Source organism: Manis javanica, chromosome 13 (genome assembly GCF_040802235.1).
Source record: "Manis javanica isolate MJ-LG chromosome 13, MJ_LKY, whole genome shotgun sequence".
In the NCBI taxonomy this organism is placed as follows: domain Eukaryota; kingdom Metazoa; phylum Chordata; class Mammalia; order Pholidota; family Manidae; genus Manis; species Manis javanica.
Genome location: NC_133168.1, coordinates 69,499,806 through 69,526,072, shown reverse-complemented (window position 1 = coordinate 69,526,072; position 26,267 = coordinate 69,499,806). Strand labels below are relative to the sequence as shown.

The 26,267-nt window shown below is 40.6% G+C and overlaps 1 protein-coding gene across 3 annotated transcripts in view; it reads left to right on the top strand.

Moving 5' to 3' along the window:
- The first annotated feature begins 12,442 nt into the window (after window positions 1-12,442).
- Window positions 12,443-26,267, top strand: part of IPCEF1 (interaction protein for cytohesin exchange factors 1) — a 161,363-nt gene continuing 147,538 nt past the window's right edge. For 2 of the 3 annotated variants that reach the window (XM_073219783.1, XM_073219781.1), the window contains exon 1: window positions 12,722-12,932. The gene's annotated coding sequence lies outside the window, so the exon portion shown is untranslated. Of the gene's footprint in view, window positions 12,582-12,721; window positions 12,933-26,267 lie in introns of those variants that run through there. The other variant, XM_073219782.1, reaches the window with a different exon arrangement.

The window sequence follows — 26,267 nt, the reverse complement described above, 5'->3', positions numbered from 1 at the left end:
GCAGTGAGGCATCTACACAAGCCCATTGTAGATGGCTGAGTTGTGAAAGTGAGTTTTAATTCTTAAGACATAAGCTTGAGTTACCTTGAAAATAACCTTCCAGATTATTTCCTGTAATGGCAAGTAAGCCAGGTTATTATTGTGTTTTGCCAAGTTGAATATGGAATGGAGAAAGAAAAAATAACTGTGTATGGTGAAGCTCACAAGCATTTTCACCTCATTTTTCCTATTGTGATATAAAAATCCTGTAAATTGCTGTTCTAAATCTCAGCTCCTCACCAGGCCAACGAACGTCTGAGATACATTTCATGGCCTTCCTTTCGCATCTAGGGCTGTGATGGAAAGAATGCGTGGAAGAGGCTGGTGTGTCGTGTGCTTGCATTTCCTGGCGACAACATGTGCCACTGGGTGGCAGGGAGCAGTTCAGTCCAGGCTGTGGAGTCAATTACAAACTCCTGTGATCTATCTTCTCAGTCTTAAAATCTAATGTTTTAAGTATCTGACATCTACTCATGTGAATTACACATGGCTTCCTTAGAAAACTGAAACCTATAGTAGAAACAGGTGATATCCAATCAAAATAACCCTTTACCATAAGGAAGGAGCAGATCCTAGATTCTGCAATCTGTTTTTTGAATACTTTTTTTTTTCAAATCAATATCTATTATCACCAGTTCTGTTCAATAAATAGCTCAGCAAAGATTTTTTTTGAGACATACGTGTAGCTCCTTGGGAGGGATTGATTGCATGCTCAGATCACCCAGAATTATGGAGGGCGGCTTGCAGAGGTCCATTTAGAAGGGAGGAGGCTGGCTGGAAAGGTATTGCAGCTCTCCTGAGGAGGGAGCCTGAGGGGGAGGGAGGGGGCAGGGAGGCCTGGAGGAAGGGCAGAGATCTGAGAATTATTAGGTGGTTAAGGTGATAAAATGCGGTGATTTACTTGTGAGGGTAGATAGAGATATGGAGAAAATCTAAGGTCGCCCTGCTTTGATTCCGTTGTTGTCCTTACCCGAGCTGAGGATTTGGACGACATGATCGTATCTCGCATTCTGGATGAGATCTAGCTGCTTGTGGAATGTACCGACAGTGTGTATTACAAACTACTAGAATGAAGTGAGGGGAAAAAAGTCCACCCCCACAGAGACTGCTGGTAGGCTGAATAATAGTCCCTCAGAGGTTCCATGTCCTCATCCCTGGAACCTGTGAATATGTTATTTTACATGATAAAGGGATTTTGCAGATGTGATTAAGTTAAACATTTTGAGATTGGGCGATTATTTTGGGTTATCCTGCTGGGCCTAGTGCAATCACAAGGGTCCTTTTAAGAGGGAAATAGGAAGTTCAGGGTAAGAGAAGGTGACGTGGTAACAGAATCAGGGGTTGAAGTGATGTGGGCCACAGGGCCAAAGAATTGGGGCAGCTTCTAGAAGCTGAAAAGGGCAAGAAAATGGTTCTCTCTTGGTGCTTCTGTTAGGAACACAGCTCTGCCAACCCTTTGGACTTCTGACCTCCAGAACTGTAAGATAAGAGATCTAAGTGATTCTTTAAGCCACCAATTGTTTCCATCTTTCCTTCATTTTTTTCAACAAATATTTATGGAGCGCCTACTATGTGCTAAGCACTGTGAAATGCATCAGTGAGTAAGAAGTTACTGACACTGACCCTGGCTTCTAGGAATTTACAGTGTAGAGGAAATCATAATTATGTAAGTGTTTCAATTTACAATACAGCGAATTTCTGGACCTATAGAAATGGAACTCTGAATAACTTCTTAGGTTTTAGATGATTGTTCAGTAACACTTCTGACTTAAACTGTGCTGACCTAGTTGCTGGTAGTATCTTGAGAATAAAACAATTTATAATGGGAACCTTACTGCAGATAGGTATTTAAAAATATTTCCAGCACCTACCCTGTTACCTGTGTTTCCAGTGCTTTGATATCCACTCTGCGAGAGTCTCTTATCTGGCCTCTACCGTGATTCATTTTGATGAGTTCCTGTGTGTCTGCTCATTTATGGCGTTCAGTGTCGAGGAGGTCTGGGGACACTGAGCCTCTGTCTGGGCCAGGTCAGTGGACATAATCATAACTGAAAATGTAGATGATGGGGAAAAAGTGCTTAGCAGAACTCTGCTTCTGTGGTTGCAGGGGGTACTTCGGGAGCAGCCTTTGTGAATGAGACATGGTACCCGTGCTTGCCAAAGGCCTGCTTCCCTAGCAAGTTACAGTCTGGTTGGAGGCTCATATGCTGTGGTTGGGCCCTGGCCTCACCTACAGAATCTTGGCTCAGTCCTGTCTTCAAAACCAAGTGAGAAAAAAGTAGCTGAGATGTTGTGACCTGAGCTATAATGGTCTTTCTATTATTACTGATTAAGGCTTGATTCAGAGGTGGTAAAACAAGGTTCTTAACCAACCTCAGGGCAGACTTCATGAGTTTCATCATCAGGCTGCTATTAAGAAACAGTTCAGGCTCAAATTGCCCCAATTAGTACCTAATTTACTGGATGAAGGAATGGCTGTCTTGAACTTTGGAATTCTTAGGCATAGGGCTAACTGAAGCTGATAAAATAACCCACTAAATGAGACTAATATGGGAATCTTTGCTTGATGCCTTTGGGGTATCAGATTGGAGCTATTGTTTTTCCTAAGTGCCTGAGGGGTGGCACGTGAAAGAGAGAGAAAAAGAATGAAGTTTTTGCATTCTAGTCTTTAATATTGGAAAATATGATTAATTGAATCAACATTACTTGACTATAATGTGCCAGACATTGTACTTTGGGGTTTAGAGTTGAAAAGAAAGTCCCTGCCATTGGAAATCTTGTTCCTTTAGCAAGGAGGTCTCTGCAGAGCGAAAAGGGGGGACGTTAGGAAAGTACAGGATATTCAGAATGCTCGTCATCCAAGGAGGCTGGGGTGCTCCTCAGCAACCCAGGTCACATCTTTGGGCTGGCAGGTGACATGAGCCTCAGTCTGGCCCTCGGCTCCCCTGTGAGGCTCACGTCTTGTTACGTGGCCCTTCCTGGCAACGCTCGGCCGTACCAATGACCCGTCTGTATCTGACTCAGTGCTTCCTTGTTCTTGATACAATATAGAGTGAAATGTCCTCTTTACTATGGTGAAATGAGATTCAGGAATAATATAACTTACTTACCCATAAGCTGAAAGAAAATCCAGTGTGATGCAGCAGAGTAATTCAGCTCCCCGAGGCCTGGAGCCGGCTTCTCCAGGGCTGCACCCAGGCGGTGCCCTTTGCTGGCCATGGGACCTGGGCAAATTGCTTGACCTCTCTGTGCCTATTTAGAGCTTCCTCCTCCCTGAAATGGGTACAGTAATGCCTGCCTTGTGATGTTATTGTGAGCATCAAGTGATTTTTATATAAAGCTCTTAGAATATGCCTGATGCGCCATAAGCTCCCTCTGAACTCTTGATATCCTAAATGAAATATAAAGGAGAAATAAATGTAGTTTCTAAGAAAAGAATATGTTTTGTAATATGTAAATGCTCAGGCATGATCACACCAGAAAAACAAACAGAATAGACTCTTGTTCCAATTTATAAGGAGTAAGTTTTCACTTAAGCTAAATAAGATAATATTCCGCTAAATATTTCTGATTCTTTATGAAAACTCATTTGGCTTTTGAAGTAATGCCTAACCTGCCATACTCATATGCATATGTTGAATCACTGTGAATGTGGCTGCTAGTGGTACCGACTGACACAAGACTGATCCCATAAGCAGAGCTGCCAGCACTAGTGTACTTTTCTGAAATGGTGAACAGGTCCTTTATAAATTTCCAAATAAAACAAATTTACAAGATAAATTTGGAAGTAATGATAGCATTCCTAAGTATTTCAATGTATATTAGAGCCAAGTTAAACATTGCTTTGTTCCTAGATTCAGGTAGCTAAAACATATCCACTCTTCACATTGATGCGTATCTGACAGGACACTCAAGTCGTGTTATGAGTCTTTGTTATGAGAACTGCCTTTTCACTCGGGGGACTTCAAACTCCCATCACGATGAAATCCACTTCACTGCTCAACTAAATGGCAGGAGCAACTCTCAGTCCCTGTGACAAACAAAAGCCCCTACACATCTCCAACATTCCCCTTCCAAGGCTGTACCGTGGTCCTCACTGAGCTGATCATCAAATTGCTGAACTCCTGAACCTTCTCTTACATATGATTGCCGTCCACTGCCCCATTTCTGCTGTCTGTATTTCCCCTGTGCTTCCAGGATCAGCACATATGCTGTTTCTCTGAAGCTGGTCCAAGAAGACCCAGCCAGACTCTCTTCTTCCATCCCTGAAGTCTCGTGCTCCTTCTCTCTGGCAGGAGTCCATGGCATTTGTCCTATACTGTGAAGCCCTCAGGCTTGAGTACAATGTCTTGCATATCATTACTCAAGAAACATATTCCATAAAGACATTAAATAATAAACAAGAAGTAAGGGTTTTTACATCTGATTAGTGGAAAAGGTGAAAAAATATTTCAGGTGTAAATTAGAGATGACGTTTTGTGTGTGGGAGACAATGTATGTTTTTCAAAACCATCTTGAGTATTGATGTATTTTGCATGTAACACTAAAATGTTCATTTCTGATTTGCAATGGCTGAGGCTCAGAAAGCTATTTGAGTTACTTGTGTGCGTGTTTTACATAGTCCCAAATCAGTAACACAGCTGTGTGTTATGTGCTCAACTTGTGAACTCACAGTGATTTCTCTTCTGGGATAGCGTTGGTTCTGTCTGAGCTGAAGGGTCCTGACAAATGCTTGTTAGTTAAGGTTCACTAGTGATGCTCAAAAGCTACCTCTCCCAGAGGGATTGACAGGGCAAGAAAAGGAAATGCCTTAAAAAGAAAGGAATAAAACAGTAATTATAGCATATCAAGATGTTTTATGGATGGTGTTAAGAGTGACTCCTGGTACCCTACAAATTATAGCTTTTCTGAAAGAAGGATTATATTCTTACATCTTAGAGTAAAAAATTATAGCCCTCATGAGTGAAATATATGTAAGTATCAGTTAGGCAAAGGGTCATTTACTGGGGGTTCTATACTCATTCATGGGGCTACAGATTTCAAAAACCATCCATCCCTGCTTTTGAAGAGCTGACAGTCCAGTTAGGAACCAACCTTATAAACAGGATGGCTGCATAATTTGCAGGGACCAGTTCAAAAGGAAAATATGGGGTCCTTTGTTCATAGACTATTAAGAATTTTGAAAGGGTGGCATCAGAGCATTAAGCCAAGCACTGGGCCCTTGTAAGGACAAACACTTTTGAAGGCACATTAGCATGAGCTTAAAAGCATAATTATAATAAAATATGGTAAGTGACTTGTGGGCTGAACCTTGAAGGAGGGACTGATGTGGGACTGGGGTGATCCGGGCAGGTGGAGGGTGGGGGTGTGAGGGAAAGGCAGACCCTTGTGGCAGCCCTCTCTGCTCCAGCCTGACCACCTGCTCTCCACTGAGCTCTCCTCGTTGCAGTCCTGCCCGTGATCTCCATATACTGTGTTCATGCTGCTCTTTGTCAATTTCAGACACTATTCATTGCGCTCAGGGAACCACTAGAGAACTCCCTTATTATTCTCCCATTGTGATTAAATCTCCATTTTTACTGCTTCCATCAGTTACTTGGGTGATTTTTCAAATCAATATGCTTATACTTTTCTTTCGTTCCTTTACAGCGTCTCCTGATTCCTTACATAGTCAACAACTCAAACCTGTCTTTTCAATTCCCAAATTCTCCCATATTCTTCAGTGGAACTTCTTGCATGAGTGGTAATGTTCAGGTCTGCGCTGTCCAAGTGAGAGCCCCCAGACACAGTGGTCCTGAGCCCCCAAAATGTGGCTAGCATGACTGAAGAATTGAATTTTAAGATTTCATTCAAGTTTAATAAGCTGAAATTTAAGTTTTAATAGTAAGTGGCTACCATATTGCACAGTCCAGTCAACTTTAACTCTCATACTGTCAAGGCTTATTTACGGTCTTCCCTAATTTTCCATGTGTTCTCCATACCTTGATTGTCAAGGTTGAGTATCAGTTGTGATTATTGCATTGATATGACTATATAATTATTATTTATTTTACAGCCAAATAATATAGAGCAATTGCTTTTCTTTTCTTTTGCTCTCTTCATGCTTTGGTGTTGACTGATGGCTTTTCCATTTTGTTTCCTTTGTCTTTACTGCCCCCTTAGGTGACTCCACATTTTCAAGCATAGGACCACACTCTGTGAGCCCATTTTCCCCCTAGAAACTCTGCTTTTGGAGCCTTTTCCTCTAGTGCTTTGCTGTCAGGACAGCTCCCTCATCTCATCCCTTCACTATACTCATGAGCTGGATCTTCTTTTTCCTGGATTCTATCTCCTCATTTTTTATTTACTCCCTTTTTTGCTAGAGTAAAGCTCTCCTGTGTCTGAAAACAGGCATGTTCTACCTTCACACTTAGTTGATAATTTAGCTCAGAATCAATCAAATTACTCTTGCCTCCATGCTAAATTTGGCTTGCTGCCTGTATTTTCCCTGCAGCTTATAAGATAGTTTTTAACATTTTTAAATGGTTGTGAAAAGTCCAAAGAAGAAGGTTTTGTGACACAGGAAAACTCTATGCAACTCGAAGTCTAGTGACCTTAAATAAAGTTTTATTGGAACGCAGCCTTGTTTATGCACTTCATGCTGTCTATGCTGCTTTCGTGCCAGTGAGTAGTTGAATGGTTGACCTGCAACTGTTTACTATCTGGCCTTGTTCAGAACGTTTGCCAACTCTGGTTTAGTTGGTTGGACTGAAACACTCAAGTTCTCATGATGACCCCATGTGACCTACCTGTAACTATGGCTGCCCTGGCTTCCCTTTACCTCTCTGACCCCTTCTCTTCTGTTCCAGCCAGACCAGCCTCCTCTGTCTTCCTCTAGTACATGTCAGGCTCTGAAGGCCTTAGGACTTTTGCCTTTGCTGTTCCCTCTGCTTGTGCTTCTCTCAGACATCAGTAGGATCATGCCACTTCCTTTAGGTCATTACTCAGAGGTCACCTTCTCTCAGAGTCTTTCCATAGCTGCCTCATCTAAAGTTTGACCTAATTTTCTCCCTTGACTCTCTTTCCTATCCTGCTTAATTTTTTTCCTCCCCAGCCCTTGTTGCTACTCAGCACATGAGGTATTGCTTTTCTTGCTCAGAGTGTGCACCATGCTGATTGGAGCATGAGAACAGAAGGATTTTGCTTATTGTTCATTCCTTGCTGTACCTCCAGTGCCCAGAAGGGTGCACCAAATATTTTTTGCTGATTAAATGAATATAAACTAGGGTGAAATTCAGGTCCTGTTGGACGTTTTGCTCACTTGCCTTCTAACTTTCAGTGCTAGTTAGGAGAAATCTGGAACCTGTCCTTTTCTTGTTTCTATGGTAGTGACTAACAAGTCACTTTGAGGAGATTTTAGGATTTTCTCTTTGTCTTTAGTGCTTGGGAATTTTACAGTAACTTGAAATTCTTCATCCTGAGCACCCAGTGAGAACTTTTCATCCAAATACTCATAGACTTCTTTTGTGGGAAACCTTCTGTGTTATTTCTTTCATGAGGTCACTGAATAATACTTCCTGAAAGGTTTACTTGAATTTGTCATCCAACCCTTCCCATTAAAATTTTTATTTGGCAAATCATATTTAAAATATGCAAAGGTTCTTTCTTGTTCTGATTTTGTTTTTCTTAACACCCCACCCTGTTCTTTTTTATGGATACAATATCTTTGTAAATTTCTGTAAGGATACTGACGGGAAGGCCATTTCTCCCCACTTTCTACAGCCTTTCATGGTTACCCAACAGGGAGATAATATTATGCCCTAACACATGCTGAATGGTGCCCTATTACCAGAATGCAGTTTTCATTCTAGAGTGCCCGTAGCCATATACATTCTTGTATTCTCTGCACAATTTCCATTCTTTAAGACATGAATCCTGCACAGTTTTGCTTGGGGGTGGGGTGAAATGGGCGGCCATGGGATTGTGCCTGTTTGCTGTGTAAAGGCTGGGCTGATGGAGATATGGGAAGGGGAATAAGTTCTTACAGACTTTCAATTCACCTTCCTCTTTTTTCAGCCCCATCACTTATTTAGTCTTTCTAATTTCTCTTGGCTTTCAAAATCCTGATCCCACCTGGGATTCTGCAGCGTGGGTGGCATTTCTCTACCACAGTGGGGAGTCTTATCCATGCAATGTGTGGTTCCTCCCATCCTTCATGTCTTACTGCTCCTCTGTCACCCTATCTTCCAGAAATCTGTTGAGATTTCTCAAGCTCTAAGGCTCTTCCATCCATTTTACTTTTGTTGTTATGGGTTAAAATACTTATACTTTCCCCATCATTTTAATGGAGTCTGGGGAGGCAGGAAAAGGGCCAAAAAGAACCTGTGATCAGTTCACCCTCAGCTGGAGCTCCTGCTCCCTTGGGGATTACCCACTTCTATAAATCAGGTGCTCTCTGCTCAGAGGATTTAAATGGCTCCAATCCTGGCCTTGTTAATTGTAAATTACCTGCCCCTAAAGGGTGTCTTTGATGATGGCATCTAAAAGCCTGATAAGAAATAAGCCCTTGCTATTGATGTCACTGCATCCTTTTAATATCATCTAGTACTTTCCGATGCTACCTAAAGCAGAGAACTAAAGGGCAGCTCAGTGTAGGGAGAAGATGAGACAGGGATGCCCAGAGACAAAGTTTGCACAAACAAGAAGTCAATGAGAGAACTTCCATTTTATGCCTGGTCAAAATCTACAGATCTACTTTTAATCCTTTCACTCCTCCACAGATTTAATTTAATTTGTGTCTTCTTGTGAAATGAAATGAAATGATGAAAATAAGAGGAAGTCTGAGACCAGAGACTGAAGTCATTTTTCCAACTATTTGTTATTCCTCGACGGTAATTGCTTTCATCAAATAGTAATTTTGTTATATGTTTGTCATTTCTCTGCCTCTCAGCAGCATTATTTATTTTTAACACACTTTTTATTGACATTTGGTTTGGGTGAGGCATGGGGTATGTTGGAATGTAAGCTCTGTTTAATCTATACATTAAAAGAAGTCTGAAAAAACAGAGACACAAAGCATGTCATACAGAAGGTTTTCACTTTGCTTTTGAAAATGTTGCCCTTAATCTTTTGCCAGTGAAACTACAAATCAAATGGCCCTGCTTGCTGTCTGGAGCGTCAGCTGTTATCCACGTATCTTCAAATCAGGAAGCTTAAGGTCAACTGAATTATTTTCTTCTCTACCCAGAATGGCCCTTATCTCCTTGCCCTCAGGTGTTGAAGACCAGGATACAGCCCTTCTGTGTGAGCAGTTTATACCTACAAAGGAAGAAAAAGGGAGTGACCTGCATATGTACCACATGGGGTTGGTGGGGGCTACAGGCAAGGAAGCTGTGTCTGGTCATTCTTAGGAAGGAGCAGATTCACTGAGCATCAAGAGGAGAAAGGCCAGGTGTTGGGGAACTTGATCCTCCTGCAAGAATGTTTAAGGTGTCTACATAAACCCACTGAAAAAAGTCCAACTTTGGGCTTGCTTTGAGTCATTCCCATAGTTGAGGTTAGGTGAAAAATTATTCTTCTTTATTGAAATGGCAGATTCTAGTCTCACTTTATAGTTCAGTGTAGGATTTTGCTTATATGTTAATGTGTCTGTTTCCTGGGGATGGAATGATGGCCATTGGGTTTTCAGGTCTGAGCAGTGTGATCTTGGTAACGACCAGAGTAGGCTGCAGCTAGTGCAATGCCTGGATAAAAGTCTCAGATTTTCCTTTATATTATGCTATATTTATGATTTTATCTTTACATGGTGTGAGGTAAGTTGGGGTTCCGATGGCAGGATCCTCACCTGAACCTAAACTACTTGATGATGTAACTGGCCTGCTGCTAGGCTACTGCTTCCACACCCGTGGGCAATAAGCTAGTCTTGACTGAGTCACTATATAAAGAGCTCTGCCCAGGTCTAGGGGTGGAGACAGAGACGAAGGAGGAGGATTACGGACCTGCGGACTGCTGGGTGCAGACGTAATTCTAGTGCTCAACCTGTCACCAGGAGATCAAGCCAGGTAATAAACCCTTGTACCCCAGGAACGTTCCATTGTCATTCCTCGGTCTCACTGAATCCCTAGTGAACTTGCTGGGGGCTGAAGCCCCATCGGCAAGACAGATGGGTTTTCCCTTTTATTAATTGGCTGGATGGGGCAATTTGAATTTGGATACAAATTTATCTACTATATACTGTATCTAAACCTGGAATATAGCCTCCTGTGATCCCCCCTCATGGAGATCACATGTGTAATCCCTCCTGTTGAGTGTAGTCTGGACCAAGTGACTGATTCTAACAAACAGAATGTAGCCAAAGTGATGGGATATCACTTCTGAGAATAGGTTCCCAAACTTGTGACTTCGGTCATGCTCACATCTGCTTGTGTCAGGAGCTCAACTGAGCTGGGCAAGGGAGAGCTGAGCTGTTGGGTGCTGAGGAGCAGATCAAAGCAACAAACCAAAAATGAAAGAGTTAAGCCTCTTCTCACCGTGAGGGCCTAAGGACCCTCACAAGCTGAAGGACGCGGAATCACCCCGCTCCCAGTCTTCCCCAGGAATGGAGGTGGTGCAGGGCCAGGTGCATCAGCGCACAGTGGGGGGAGCCCTCAGGTGTGTGTGGTGGGGAGGGTGGAGTAGAGAAGTGCTGAGTAGCGGGGTGGGGTGGGTGGGGAGTGTCCTCAGGGCTTCCCCTCCTCCCTCCATAAGGAGGCCTCAGCAGAGGCACCTGGAGAGAATCCAAAGAGACGGAGGAATGAGGGTGGGCGGGGTGCGGTGAAGGAGCCTTGCCGGGAGACGCTCCTGTGCCCTGACAATGCAGCGTGCTGACTGGTACCGAGGCTGGTGTGTGGAGGGCAGCCCCCCTGCCCAGGAAGCCTCCACAATCGCCTGAGGCCAGGCCTGGAAGTGCCTGCGGGATTATAGGCAGGAGCTGGGCCCCTCACTCTCCCTTGCCTTCACTTTTGCTGTAGCTCTGGTGAAGCCAGCCGCCCTGTTGTGAGCTGCCCCAAGGAGAGGCCCATGTGGAAAGGAACAGAGAGCAGCTTTGGGTCTACAGCAAGCCTAGAACTAAGACCCTCAGGCCCATAGTCCGTGAGAAACTGAATCCTACTGTAGAGAAAATGAAAGTTCCTACGGCCAGGATTTTCACCTGCCCCTGGTCAGCTTGCTAACTGCATGCATGTGGGCAATAAGTTATTAATGACTCAATATAAAGAGCTCCACCCAGTGCTCTGGGCTGCAGGGCTGCAGAAGAGCAGAGGCTGGAGTGGTGGCAGCGCCGAGGACAGAGACTGAGATGGCTGCGCAGGCAGAGAGGCCCAGGGGCAGAGACCGGCTTGCTGCATGCAGACTTGCCCTGAGGCCGATGGGATTCTAGCACTTGGCCTGTGTAGATAAAGTGAAGGTTCTTATGCCAGGATTCTCACCTGGTCGGCTTGCTTACTGCACACGTGTGGACAATACACTGTTACTGATTCTATATAAAGAGCTCTGGGCGACACACATGGCTGCACGGCCACTGCACAGCTGCAGGAGAGCAGAGGCTGGAGTGGTGGCAGCGCCGAGGACAGAGACAGCTGTGGGGACAGAGAGGCCCAGAGGCAGAGACTGGCTTGCTGCGTGCAGACTCGCTCTGAGTGGACAGGATTCTAGTGATTGACCTGCCACCGTGGGAATAAAGTTGGGTATAAACTCTTTCACCAAGAATGTTCTGTTGTCATTTTTCTGTCTCACTGAATCTATAGTGAACTTGCCTGGGGCTGAAACCCATTGGCAAGACAGCTCCCAACAATGAAGTTAGCAAGCTTGGAAGAGTTTTGGTCTCCAGCTAGGCCTTGTGATGACTGCTGTCCTGCTGGTCCCTTGCCTGTCACCTTGTGGAAGATCCTTAGTGGGAGAACCCAGCCAATCTGGGTTCCGATTCTTGGCCCCCAAAAACTATGCAGTAATAGGTATTTGCTGTTTTAAGCCTCCAGTGTCGTCAAGGTAATCTCTCGCACAGCAGCAGATAACTCACACACATGCTAATTTAGCCACTACATTTTGGAAGACGCATTAGTCATGAGCCCATTTCTAATGATGTGTTTCCTGTTCTTTGAAAGCAGAGAATAAATACAGGGCTACTGTCTTGAAGGTGTAGAGAAACAAGACGCCTGTATTGGAAAGCAGAGGTGGGAGGGCAGAAATTTATTGGTGATGCTTTCAAGTATCTCTAACCTTCAGCCTGTCATTTTCCTTTTCTAGTGTGTGAAAGAAAAGTTTTGATGTAAGAGAATCTATTATGCTGCAAAAAAATGTAGGCTAAGACTTGTTTTTATCCTAAAATGCTTTTTACACACTTATCCATACTTTCTATTTAGTAGCATCTCATGAACTATTAGAAGAAAGAAGGGAAGTTGAAAGAAGACTGAATGGAAAAGAGGTTGATGATTAAAAAGTGGCATCCCGGCTGAACACGCTGAGAACAGCTCTGCAAATGATCCATCCCCCGTGACTGTAAACAAGCATCTTTGCCTTCAAAACAGGTAAGGAAAACCATGTAATGCTTCATACATGTGTTGACTGATGAAGTCAGACGGGTGCCATGTGCCTTCTTCGCAAGTATTGTGTCCTGGATTTTGGAATCAAAGAAGGGCTCAATAACAATAAGAAGGAAGAACAATACAATTGAGGAAGTAGAGATGACACTTCCTCTTCTTTTAAAGAGCTTTGCTCTCTGCTCAGCTTCTAATGCTTATCCTGTGTAGACGGAGCATAGATGGAGCCTGCAGAGCTGTGGCGGCTGACAGTAGAATTCTAACCTTTGCCTCAGAGTATTATGAGTTTTCTTAACTCAGGGATAAAGAGCCAGCTCTTGGATTTACTCTTTCTTGTATGTAAGTAAAATGACTCCTTAACTGATGCATGAAAAGTCATTGCTTGGCATGTCAGGGTGGTAAAGCAGTTGTCAACTTAGCACTCTCTTTAGAACGGTGAGTTCTAAAATGTAACTCTTGGGGTATAATGTTTGCTCAGCTCTTCATAAATCTGTTCCAGGAAAGCCCAGGGCTAATGTCCCTCTAAATCTCTCAGCTTTTGAGAAGAACTGTATACTCACTCTGCTTTTCTCTGTTTCTTAAATGGATGTTGTATTATCACTGCTTGGACTTTGTACCATGGGTTTGTTCAATTAAGAAAAGCACAATTGAGCATTTGTTTGGGTCCCAAGGAGTTCACCTGGGGAAGCACTCTGTGGCCACCCTCTTTTGAGAAAGTGTGTTCTTTGTGCAGAATCTCCTTTAATATGCAGGCAGCTGGAGGGGATTTTACTTTTAAGTCACAGGCTTGACCAATTATCTCTCTATGAAAATGAGAACTCGCGTAATGTTGGTCCCGAGGGTTTCAGCACACCTGGGGTGTTTGGTTTTCTTTGCTTGTGTATATGTGAAAGAAATATAACGGTGGGAGGCAGAGTTATAAACCGCCACGACATCCTTGACAGTAGGAATGAATTTCATTAGTCTGTAGGGGCTGTGTGTACCAAGTACTATCCTACGCGTTGTCTAGTCATACATGGAGTCTGATGGCTCTACAACTAATTATTTTACATAGAAAATAGGAACAGAAAGAATACAAGTTTCTTTCATGCCAGTGAGGGGGAAAAGGACTTCAGTGTGTGTGCTTGTTGCTCTGTTCATTCTTTACCTTTTAATTTCCTTCCTTTCCTCTTTATTATATCAAGTATCTTTTCTGGAGAGGGTCCGTGTGTGAACTACTGCGGGCCAGCTGTGCCGAGCAAATACACATCATCTGAGGATGGAAATAGGAAGTTGTTTCCTGCGGTAGGTTGCTGTGGCAATACAAGATAAGAAATTACTTCACGACTATTGCCAGAGACTTTCCTTTTGACTGGCGGATCCTTCTTGAACAGCTCACTTCTGCTTTTCATCCAGTATGGAGGCTCAGCAGTGTGAGCTGGTAACGCAGGCACAGGTGGATAATTTGCAAAAGTAGGTTTAATATGGGAAATAGTGTGTGTGAGAATGAAGAAAATCCTGTACATGGGGGAATCACTGCACTCTCAGTGCTCAGAGCAATGCCTGCCACAAAGTGGGTTCTCAGTCTGTGTTTGTTGAATGAATGCATGATTGGGATTGTTTATAAAATGAGTGTGGTAGGGTGGCCTTTGCTTTCTTTGCTACTCAGGCACTTGAGGAAATGCAAGTTGGGGGCCAGAGGGAAGCAGGGGAGGGGGAGAATATGATGGGAAGGGAAGAAAGGGTTTGCAGAAATGAGATGATGAGAAGTGGTGGTGGAGATGATAAGCTCTATGGGTGGGAATGGAGTGGTGAGGTAGGTATGGAGGTGATGGCAGAGGTGATGGTGGAGATGGTAGACGTGGGGGTAGAATAGATGTGGTGGTGGAATGGAGGTGACGATGGCAGGCAGTATGATATCACCGGGAGAAAACATAATTTTGGGGTCAGACAGGTGTTCAATATCTGTACCCCTTTTTAGCTGTATGATCTCTGAACCTGTAAAGTAGTAATTATAACACTCTGGTATTTGGGGATTGTTGTGTGAAGTTTAGAAATATGATTGCAAAGGGCCTGCCAGTTCATGGATCTTCACTAAATGGCAGTTATCAATATCAATATATTTTTCTGCAGCTTTCAAATCACCATAGCCACACTCGAAACTTTAACCACCAATTTATCTTCCTTATGCTTTTTGTTATTGTCTGAATTTCATAAAAACATAATTCTAAAGAAACATTCATTAAAAAATGTTGTAAGCCTAGTTATCAAGATGCTTATGCACATGGTAATGTATTTATATACAGGGATGCCATCAATAAAATGGTGTTGATGGAAATATTGCCATGTATTAACATTAAGTTGAAAAAAACAGGAATACAACTTTTCCAACTGTGTAAAAATACTGCAGGGAAGCAAGAGTGAGGTAAATGTTTAGATGTTAATATATGATTGGTGAGTTTATAGCTGATAGTTATATTTGTCTTTGTACCTTTCTATTTTTTTCCAAATTTTTCATTAGTGGAACATAGCTAGACTACCTCAAAAATCTGAAAACAAAATAAATGTTGAATTGAAATGCATGAACCAATATTTAACCCTCTTTTAGTTCTCCACCAAAAATAAAACAAAATAGTTTTTAGTTAGACTGTGCTAAAGTTCGTGGTTCATTGCAGCCCAAGAAATGACACTTTAAATATGCTATTTAATCTTTGTATGGGGATCCCCTTTTGGATTTAGACTGGTACAGGCCCATGTGATAGTTTCACAGTGAGAACAAGCCAACCAGGTCCACCTGGGGCTGACTGGTCTAAGTAGTTCCTAGAATCATGTGAAATAGCTTATTTTCTCTGGATGATTAACAACTGCCTCTAAACTTAGATAACTTTCTATCAAATTCAATTGTCAATTCAAATAGTTAATAGTTCTACACTAGATTTAGATTTGCCAGCAAGAGTAATTATTTTTTTTAGGGAATGTTGACTTGCCTTTATCATCTTGGGGTATATGGAGAGAGATCAGAAAAACATTTTTGTGAAGTCAAGAAATGATTCTTATTGTTAGGATCTTGGTCATTCCATCTCAAAGTGCCAGCCTGTAACTACAGAGGAGCTCCTTATCAGAGACTCAACCGAAATCAAATATTCTGGCTTTCAGGTATTGGAACAAATCTTTCTTTGTCTTAGAAATGATCAGGTGAGAGACAGTTGGAAAGATGCAAAAGATGGCAAATGTGAGCAAAAGACAGGGTCTCCAAACTAACACAGCTGTTGAAGTAGAAGTTGTTAAAAGGTGAAAAGTTAGCCAGTTTAAACTTACCCCAAAATTACTGGAATGTGGATGAACTCTTTCAAAAAAGTCTGAATGAAAAATGGCCTTTCAGTGAAAATTAGTTGAGGTTAGAAATGAAAGCATCAAACAGGCAACAAATCTTATGCCCAGGGGCAGAAACCAAATAATAGAAATTGAAATAGGAACAGCAGCACAACAGACTTTTGAATAGAGTCCATAACATTTTCTGCATATTTCACATGTGGACCACCGGATGAAGACCCACGATTCTACTGAACACTTACTAAACTGTAATCTTTAGTTTTACACGAACAATTTCAGTCACTTCTCAAAACAATCCTGGGAAATAGCACTGTCGTCTGCATGAAGCTGAAGCTGAAGCTTAGAGAGGACAAGCAGCCTGTCTAAAACCACCCTGCTAGGCAAGGGCAGAGAAGGGACTCAAACACAGATCTTTGTGTATCTCCAAGCCTGTGGCCTCATTACCATGCTACATGGCACTACGTCATTTTCCTTTACATTAGATCTTAGGTAAGATGGTGATTGGAGGCTGAGCATGGGGACAGAGTGTGAGAGTGGGCACATGTGCTGTCTGCTTTGATATCTTCAATGAAATGCCCATTTCTTTATTGAAGAGGTGGTAGAAAGGAAATTTTCTGTCTTTTTTTTGGAATTACCTGTGCCCTGATCTCATGGCCCCTCCGAGGTTGTCAGTGCAGCCTGCTTAGGTGGCCTGTGGTTTTGTGTAGGGAGAGGCTCTCAACCAGCAGGAACAAAAGGGGTCTGGTGGGGCAGCAGCTTTCCTGGCTATCAGAACAGTTCGTGGTTAGTTCTCAACCCAAGTCGGGGTTCAGAACAGTTTTATCACCACAAAGATCCCTTTTGTTGGCCTTTTATGCCAGTCCCTTATCTAATTTGAAAACATCCAGTTTGTATTTTGAGTGCCGATGGACCCAAATGGTTCAGGCTTTATATTAGGCTCAGTTTATTAGGGGGAACAGCATAGATCTGGCGTTCAGGAGACTTGAGCTGCTTGAGTCATATAACTTGGGTGCTACCAGGGAAGGCATTTAACTTCTCCACATTTAAGTTTCTCAGCTATGAACCTGAGATTAAATATCAAACCAATATGCTTTGTTGTGTTCATCAAGTGACATTAAGTAGAAATGCTCTGGAAGAAATTAAAAAACATTATAAACCAATGGGGACTTCTGTCTTTGCTCATATTCTATTTTCTTACCATGTAGGGATTCAATTGGCATACAAGAGTTTTACTGGCAGAAGAGGATTAAAGTTAATAGTGGGCATTATGGGTTGGATTGTACTTTACCCCCAAAAAGATATGTTGAAGCCCTAACCTCCAGTACTTCAGCATGTGACCTCATTTGCAAATAGAGTCGTTGTGGCTATAATTTAAATTAAGATGAGATCACGATGGAGTGGGCCCTTAATCCAGCATGACTGATGTCTTGTAAGAAGACAGCCCCAGGTAGGCAGGGACACACAGGGAGAATGCCATGGGGTGATGGAAACACGTTGGAGTCACATAGCCGAAAGCCCATGAATGCCGGGGAATTGCCAACCACCAGAAACCTAGAAAAAGGCAAGGAAGTACTCTTCCCTAGTTTCAGAAGGAGCATGGTCCTGCCAACACCTTGATTTCATATTTATGGTTTCCAGAAATGTGAGAGAGTAAATTCCCATTGTTTTAAGCCATTCCGTTTGTGGTAATTCATTACTACAGCCCTAGGAAACTAATACGGGAAGGGGCAGGGTGGGGGAGAGCAAGTCATTTTAAGTGCTAGTGCCCAACTCATCTATGTTTCTGGCAAGCATTTCTAGGGACCATTTCCAACATGACTCATTTCTCTGACTTGAACCTGTAACATTGGGCCTCAAACAGTAGAGTCACTTCATCACTGAGTGGGAGTGAATAAAGCCACTAAAAAATGAAAGTCAGGCTATTGTGAGATCTACAAAAGGGCATCCTTTCATAAATTGTCTTGCTAGGGATTTCAGATTTTTATACCAATGTGGTCATTTGCTAGATATGGAACATTAATGTCTATTTACTTCTCTAAGTTGTATATTGAAAGAAAAGTTCAAATATTCTGACTTGGAAAATGATTCAGTGTGATGGCACTTAGATCATTTTAGGGGTTTCATCTGTAATAGTTGATCCCATTGATGCATAAAGTTAGTCTGGTACTTGCACAGCTATTTTAATGACAGCATAAATAGCCAGGATTTGAAGCATATTCTTGGATTTCTCTGCAACTTAAGAATCTGTTAAATCTCCATTTCAGTAGGGTTTAAACCACCCTAGTCCCTATTACCACCATTATCCCTAGCAGAACAACATTCTTTTAGCAGGGCAACATCATTGTGCGAGGCTAATCATTTAATCTGCCTAAACCTAAAATTATCTTTTTGCTCCCCTTTTTAATTGATCCATATTTAAATTTCTTTAGGCCTGTTATTCATGTTATATAATCTCTTTCAAAATATTCAATAGAAATTTGTGACTGGATAGATTCTTGCAAATTTGAACAGGGTAGAAGTTCTTTTTTTGCTCAATACGATGAAGGAAAAGGCTTTCATAGGCATCTTGTACATTGATCTCTAATGTCAGAGGGATATAGGACAAATGTATGTATTGAGACTGAACCTTATCTAAATAGGAAAATACAGACCTCTTAGAAAGGAAGAAATGGTGCTGATTGAAAATACTTCCCAGTAGCCACAATTTAACATTATTCACTCCTATAGAATATAATTCAGTGTAAGGTGTCATAACTCACCCCAAAGATACTCGGCAGCACTTATACTAAGTCACTTTCTAGTCTTTTAAAAAATGGAGTCAATGGTGATAAACATGAAGACCATGCATTTTAGGCTCCTTCTTTATGATTATTTTGTTTGGATAGCACAATATTGAGGGAAGTTTTCAATAAATTTTATAGTCTGATGACCATATATGCTCTTCTTAATTTCTTGAACATGTTTGAAGATTCTGTTCTAACAAATTAATAGTTGCAGTAGGAACATCTTATTAATGGACTTAAAACTACAGGACAGTTATAACAACCTTGTTCTTTCTACCTGTTAAAAGCAAATTGTGCTAAATTTTCTGGTTCCCTGTTGGACCATAATTCCCAACCTCTGTTACCATCCTGGCAAGGATTTGTTCTTCATAGTCAGTGTAATATAATCATGTAATGTGATGAGTGCCCGTTTTGGAATATTTAACATTTAATATTTAATGTTCAACAAAAACCTATTGAATACCTAATAGTTTCCAGGTACTGTACTTCATTGTAAGAGAATAGACAAGATCACCTCTTCGGTTCCCTTATAATCATGTGAATTAAGACTATCTTTTGTTGATTAGATTCAGTTAGAGCCATTCTGTTAAAGAGAAGAATCTGAACTTGAACTCTCTTGGTCAAAAATGGCCAAGGTTTTCCAGCTAGAGCTGGATTTCACCCTGGGACACAGCTACCAACATTTCTTGTACCTGGATTTTCAACTTGATTAATCAACTAGAGCCGCTTTTGCGTAGGTAACCGGGACTTAAGAGGGGATTGTTGAGCAAGGTTTGAGCTAGGTACTGGAGTACTATTTAGTTTTATTTTGTGAACACTCATAAAATTCCAAAGTTGTGTGAAGAACAGTTGCCTTGTGAGGACTGTCAGACCTCTAGATACTGAGCTGAGGAGCCAGCATGGGGAGAGATACCAGAGTATTCATCAAAGCAGAGTAAGTGAGCCGAGCAAGTAAGCCTTGGTGATGCCTTCTGAGGTAACTTTGCTCGCATGTTTGGGTTCCTGTTAGTACTGTGGTCCTAGACGTGGTGGCTGGTCATTTCCACTCTGCTTTAAACACTTACTCCTGTGTGCTCTGCATTGGAAACAAATTAGCAAGAGTCCACTTTCAATCCTGGACTGAGTTCCCACGGCTTATATTTCTTACCGCTGCTCTCAGAGGCTCTATTGTGGTCAAGTCTAGGGCCTTTCTCAGTGCTCAGCCTCCTGGATTCAGCTGCCCTTTCAGTACTGATTGCAAACCCAGTCGATCACATCTGCAGATGGCAAGACTCAGGGCTTTCTTCCACTTCTGCTGTAAGTGGCCTGAACTTCATCTCTCTCAAATTTCTCTACGAGCCATTCCACTACAGCATCTAATCTGACTGACTTCTTGGCGCTCTGTCTTGCTGTCTCTAGTGCTCTTGGGAAGTTCCCTGACCTCAATTCTCTTGCACTGTTATTCCATAATATGATCTGAACACCCATCCTTCCAGTCTCCATCTGGCTCTAGTTCCCCACACAGTTTCCCCTTGCTAGTAGGGTTTTTACCTCACAGGCACTGACATCATTGCAATTCAAACATGTTTAAAATTGAATTATCACCCAATATTCTCTGGATGTTCTTATAATTTTTTGAGAATTCATGGAGAGTTGATCAAAACAAATGAACTTAATAAAAAAATCCATTAGGTTCTCCACCTCTCTCATTTGGGGGTTAACACCAGCGTATCTAATAACACTTTGCATCTCCTTGTCCCTGGGTCAAGGCAGGTTTGCTATGCAGCCTTTCTCTTCCTACACAATCTGGTCATTCAGGTGAGAAAAGCTTTCTTCTTCTCACTACCTGTTCACCCCAGTCAACAGCCCCCAGGTTGGCCGAGGCCAAATATTTTTTCTCTTCCCCTCCCCCAGGTTTCTGTACCTCTTCTTCATGATCACCCAGACATTTGGCTAACCCCTCTGCTGAGCCAATCCATTGCCTGCCTTCTCAGCAGTGTCCTGGGTCCTGGTGTACTGGAGAGATTCTTGGCTCACTTGCCTGTCTCGCATTACCTGGGGCTTCGAGTAAGTAGAGCAAAGACTCACGTTCAGCAATCTTTTTATTTTGTAGACATTTCCACTGTAAGTCTGCTCTCTTCTCTTACAGAGTCTACAGAAGTTTTGCATATTGACATTTCAGTGTCTATATCTTAGGAGTGGGCAAGTAAGGAAGCTGTTTTCTCAAAAATATTTTTGTAGCCTTTTTGCTCATTTTGTTTTTGTTCCTCTTTCCAAATCGTACACGAGCTGTGACTGCTTTATGACTTCCCAAGTGCATTTGTGTGCATTTTCTTATATTGACATACTTGGTGCTGTTTGTACGTGAGGCATTAGTAATATACCCATTGAGGGAATTAAGGCTCAGAATGGTTAAGTGGCTTGTCCAAGGCCATGCCACTAGAGAACAGTTGAGCTGAGTCTTGAACTCTAGCTTACTGTCTCTTATAAGAGGATCTTCCCATTTGGAGCTTTCTATTGCCTGATCTTTAATTAGTAAGTTGTTCTGATTTATCATTAAAGTTGGAATTCAAGTCTAATCATCTTCTATTCCTCTGTCTCCCAGCTTGGGTCATCCCACTGCGTATGCCTTCTTAGCCTTACACTTGGGTGGGTTATGAATGTGTGAATTAGCTAATCAGATCCCTCCAAATGGCAGCTAATTAGGACTGCCAAGCCACCTGGTCTACCTGACCCCACAACTCCAAGCTTGTGCCTCCCTTATTAAATGACAACTTCTCTTAGTTGTCAGGGTATTTATGCTGACTTCTACCAGGTGGTTTCTCCAGGGATTTGAAAGTCTGCACAAGGTGGAGGTGGCAAAGGGCACCCTTCCTTGGCATAGAAGATGTGGGAATTCAAGCAGAACCTCCACAAAATGCTTGTCTCCAGTTACTGAAGGAGAGAACCTCTTCAAAGTTCAAGATTTTCTAACCAAGAAGTTCTTAAACACATACTCACACAAAGTGAACAGTTTTAGCTTCTTGATATATTCAGCTTAGACTCTCAGATAAATATTTGTCATTCATGGGTCTTCACCAGAAGATAAATTTGTCTCATAGTAAGTTACTAATAGGTCAACTGTCTTATGGGACATGAAATAAGAAAATATCCTGGTTCCTGATTTTTTAGTTGCATTTGTCCTACATATAAATTACTAAAATTGTAGCAGGGTTTTCTTGGTGGGAAATGCAACTTTTAGTATGAAAACAGAGGATTCCTTTATAGAGATTTACCTTTAGGTAGTAAGTAGACTATAGAAAATGCTGTGCTAAACTTCAGGACTAAGTAAGGCTACTTTTGCCTCTGGTAGCCTGGGAAGTAAAGTGTAGTGAGAAAAGTCAAGAGATAATCAGAATTTAGGAGAACCTGGTTCCAAGGTTGATGTATTTGTGAGGGACACTTAAGAGAAAATTCTTGGGTGGTTTTTAAAGTTGCATCTAATAAAACTTTCTTGGGCAGAGCATTAGTTGAAGAAAAGGCTGTAGCTTTAAAAGTTCTATTGGAATGCTGTTAAAGGAAAGGTTGTTTTCCATTACATTTTGTTTTGGAGGAGTGGTTTGAATTGGATCTCTTTTGTCCCATAATTAAAAAAGAAATTGGATTCTGCATTTGTTGTTATTGGTTACTGCTGTGTTTTGTCAGATTATCCTTGTGAGGAAGTAATCTGCTAGGTAATATTGAATTTCAATTATTCAGTCCACATATACTTCATCTTTTCACTTCTTCCTGCCAGGGAACCAAGAGTGTGCGTGCTCCTTGCGACACAGGTATGTTGTGCTATAATTCCTACAGATGGAAGCTTACAGGTCAGCTATGAACTAGTAAAAAGTTTTCACAGCATAGATTCCAGAGTGGGGCCAGGGAGTATTCTGGAGCTTGCTGAAAGGAAAACAAAGAGTCAAAACGGAGACTTGTCCTGATTTGAGCTCAGATTATAATTTCTCCCCATATCAGGAGATCTCTTAATTATCATAGAAGAATTGTCAGGAGATCTTTTCTTTTTTCATTTGCTTCCTCAGTCTTTGGAGGCATTTGGACTTTTTCAAACACAAGGCTAGAAGAAAACCGGCATCAAATGAGCACAGGATCCCTGAAGAAACACCCTACGGTCTTTGGTATGACTGATCTAGAAAAGTCATGGCAAAGTTGTTCATGTGTATAGTTACTTAAAAATGTTACCCTTAGTTTTTTAAAAGGCGATTTTAAAACATTTTTCCTGTTTCCTAGAAAAATTAGAACCTGAACTAATACCTTTTTGTGCAGTTGGTATCTAGGACTATTTCTTTCTTTCTTTTATCTTCTGAGACTTATGCTTAGTAGCTTTGAAAAAGGATTTAAATATATATTATTTTGCTATTTATAATGTACCAGCCAGTGTTTTAGGCTGAGAATCATTCCATATCCCATTAATCAATCATACATTAGAATTCAGTAATAGCTGGTTGTTATTTATTTGGCTGTGTTTCAAATAATTCAGTAGCATTGAATGCTAAAATTGTTTAATTTTTCTGAAGTGAGACCAAGAATCTAGGATGATAAAGTAGATTTGGGACCTAAATCATCTGGTCTCAACTCCTAAATTTTAGACAGAGAATCTGAGTCTTAAATGAAGTCACAGGGCTAACTTGTGGCAGAGAGAAAGAAAGAAAGGCTCAAAAATTAGGCAAACTTCTTGATAGATTTTTTTTAGGGCCACTAACATGCTAACATGCATTATAAATCTTCAATGTAGGGGAAGTTTTTAATCAAGGGGACATTTAATCAGCTTTCCCTAACTTATTGGCCAAGAAACCCCTTTATGGTAGAACTCTAAGCAAGCCTAGGCTCATCAACCATACTTAGAAATATTTTTCTTCAGCTTACCCCATCCTTTAATCAAAATGTGTATTTTTAATAAATGAAACAAAGGCTTTAACAGCTGTAATTTTCTATTTTGTTGGCATAGTTCTGTATCTGGAGAAAGAGATATAAAGATGCAATAGAAATGAGAATTTAGGACACTGGTGGGACTTACTGTACACAGATGACAGTAAAAGTCTTTGGCTTTATTTTTGTCTTGAAGATTCAGGACATGAGTTAGATTTGAATCATAAAAAATGATTTAAGTGGTAAGGGAATGAGAAGCTTCTTAACTCTCAATAGGCAAAGCATAAAACAAAGGCAGAGCAATTAGAAATGTTTTGTTGCAAAGCAAAGAGAATTCTTAAATGATATGCCTGCATATGGAGGCATGAACCATGAACCTCTTCCTGCTTCTTCTAAAATCAGTGAGGCCTGTCCCTATTACGATGATAATTGTGTCAGTTGCAAAGAATGTGTTTCTATCACAACAATTTTATGTAAAATTATACAATATTCTCTTATATTAAAAAATGCACATTCAAAGAAAACATTCATGAAGCTGCAGTCAAAATTACTAGACTGAACAGGATTCATTCGTGACATTGACAATTCTGCACCCCGTGCAGAATGTCAGTGATGAGGAAAGAGATTGATGTTGGTTGTCCACTGCCTCTATTCCTATTACTTAGGAATGGAACAGAGAAGATGCTCAGCAAATATTTGTTGAATAAAATAATTTCATTTATTTTATCAGTTATTCTTCATTACAAAGGTAATGCAAAAATACATTTAAAAATTTAAACAGTATAAAAGAATGCAGGATGAAAAGTCATGTCTACTCCTTACTCAAAACTCCTGGGCTCCCACCATAGGAGCAACAGCTGTAACCAGTTTGTATAGGGTTCTTTTTGACTGTTCTATGCATATTTAAGCACCCATACAGATAGGATGTGTATCTGTAGATATGCATATATGTGTATATATATACATATACATATATATTATATACACACACACGTTATTTTTACATAGGTAGAAGCATACTATATAGATTGTTTTACATTTTGATATTTTCCACTTAAGTGTCTATCTTAATGATGCTTTTTAAGAATTGCTTCCAATAAATGAAAAATCATGTAACATTGACATTTTACTTTTCTTCATGATTTCATGTTATAAACCATTTGTGTTTCTTTTCTATGAACTGCCTCTAAGTTCTTTGTCAATTTTTCTATTGGTTTAATGGTCTTTCATAACTGATTTGTAAGAGGTCTTTATATATTAAGGAAATGAGCTCATTGTCATATGTGTTGAAATATTTTCCCCAGTTGATCATTTGTCTTTTGACTCTGGTTTTTCTGTGCAGAAAAAAACATTTTTTATGTAATCACATTCACTAATCTTTTTGGAATTTGGGTTTTGTGTATTGCTTAGAAAAGCTTCTTCATCCATCTCCCAAAAAACATAAATTCTCCTATATTTGCTTACAATAGTTTTATTGCTTTATTTTGTATATTCAGATTCACCTGATTTATTTTGATGAAAGTTAGCTTTATTAGATGTTTTTCACATAACTAGTCTGTTGAATAAGCAACATTGCTAAATTTCAATGTATTTAAGCATTTATTTAAGAAATTTTCACTTTGCTATTATGGAAAATCTCAAACTTATAAAAGTAGATAGTGAATAGTAAGGACAGTGACTTGATAGGCAAGATTTTGACATTTTGACCTCATCTAGAAGTGGAAATTTTCATTTCTTTCAGTCTAATAACTTCAGCTGTATAAGCTGGAAATAGCAAGGATTTTTTATTTAATACTGATTCTCCAAGTTTCTCCCCCAAAATAAAATAGACAATCATCTTCACAAAGGAAAACTTAAAAGTTTTTATAATTTTTAAATGCTGAAACAGAGATGATTACAGGGAACGAAATATAAAACAACTTAATTTTATTTCCATTTTTGTTACCTTCCTGTTACTCTGTTCTCCATGGTCTTGGGGATGCCTACAGTCACATGGAAAATCTGACTTATTAAAGATATTTAGTCAATTTTCTAAGAGCCTAAGTGGATTCTTAATTTTTCTTCTTATGTTTATGAGTACAAGCTGTTGCTTGAATGACAGTACACATTCATGTATTTTGTTATTCTGTGTTTCTGGAAATGTTCTAATTTTAATAATTTTTCAGTATATACCTAGTTAGATTTGATGAACTGAAGGCATAGCCAGTGTCAAAATATGCTGCATTAAAATATAATCATTGTCAGAGAATGAGAAGAGAAGCCACAGATTTGGGAAAAATGTTTACAAAAGGTGTATCTGATAAAGTATAGCTATCCAAAACATACATGGAACTCTTAAAACTATGAAAAGACAATGAACAGCACAATTTAAAATAGGCAAATGATCTGAATATATATCTCAGCAAAGATATAGATGATACATAAACATGAAAGATGCTTAACATCTTATGTTGTTGGAGAAATGCAAATTAAAATAATTAGGTACCACTACACACATATTATAATGACTAACATCCAAAATGCAACACCAAATGCTAGTGAGGATGTGGAGCACTAGGACCTCGATATGTTGCTGATAGGGATGCGAAATAGTACAGTCATTTTTGGAAGAGAGTTTGGTGGTTTCTTACAGAGCTAACTATATCCTTACCCTGCTGTCCTTCAATCACACTACTTTGTGTTTACTCAAAGA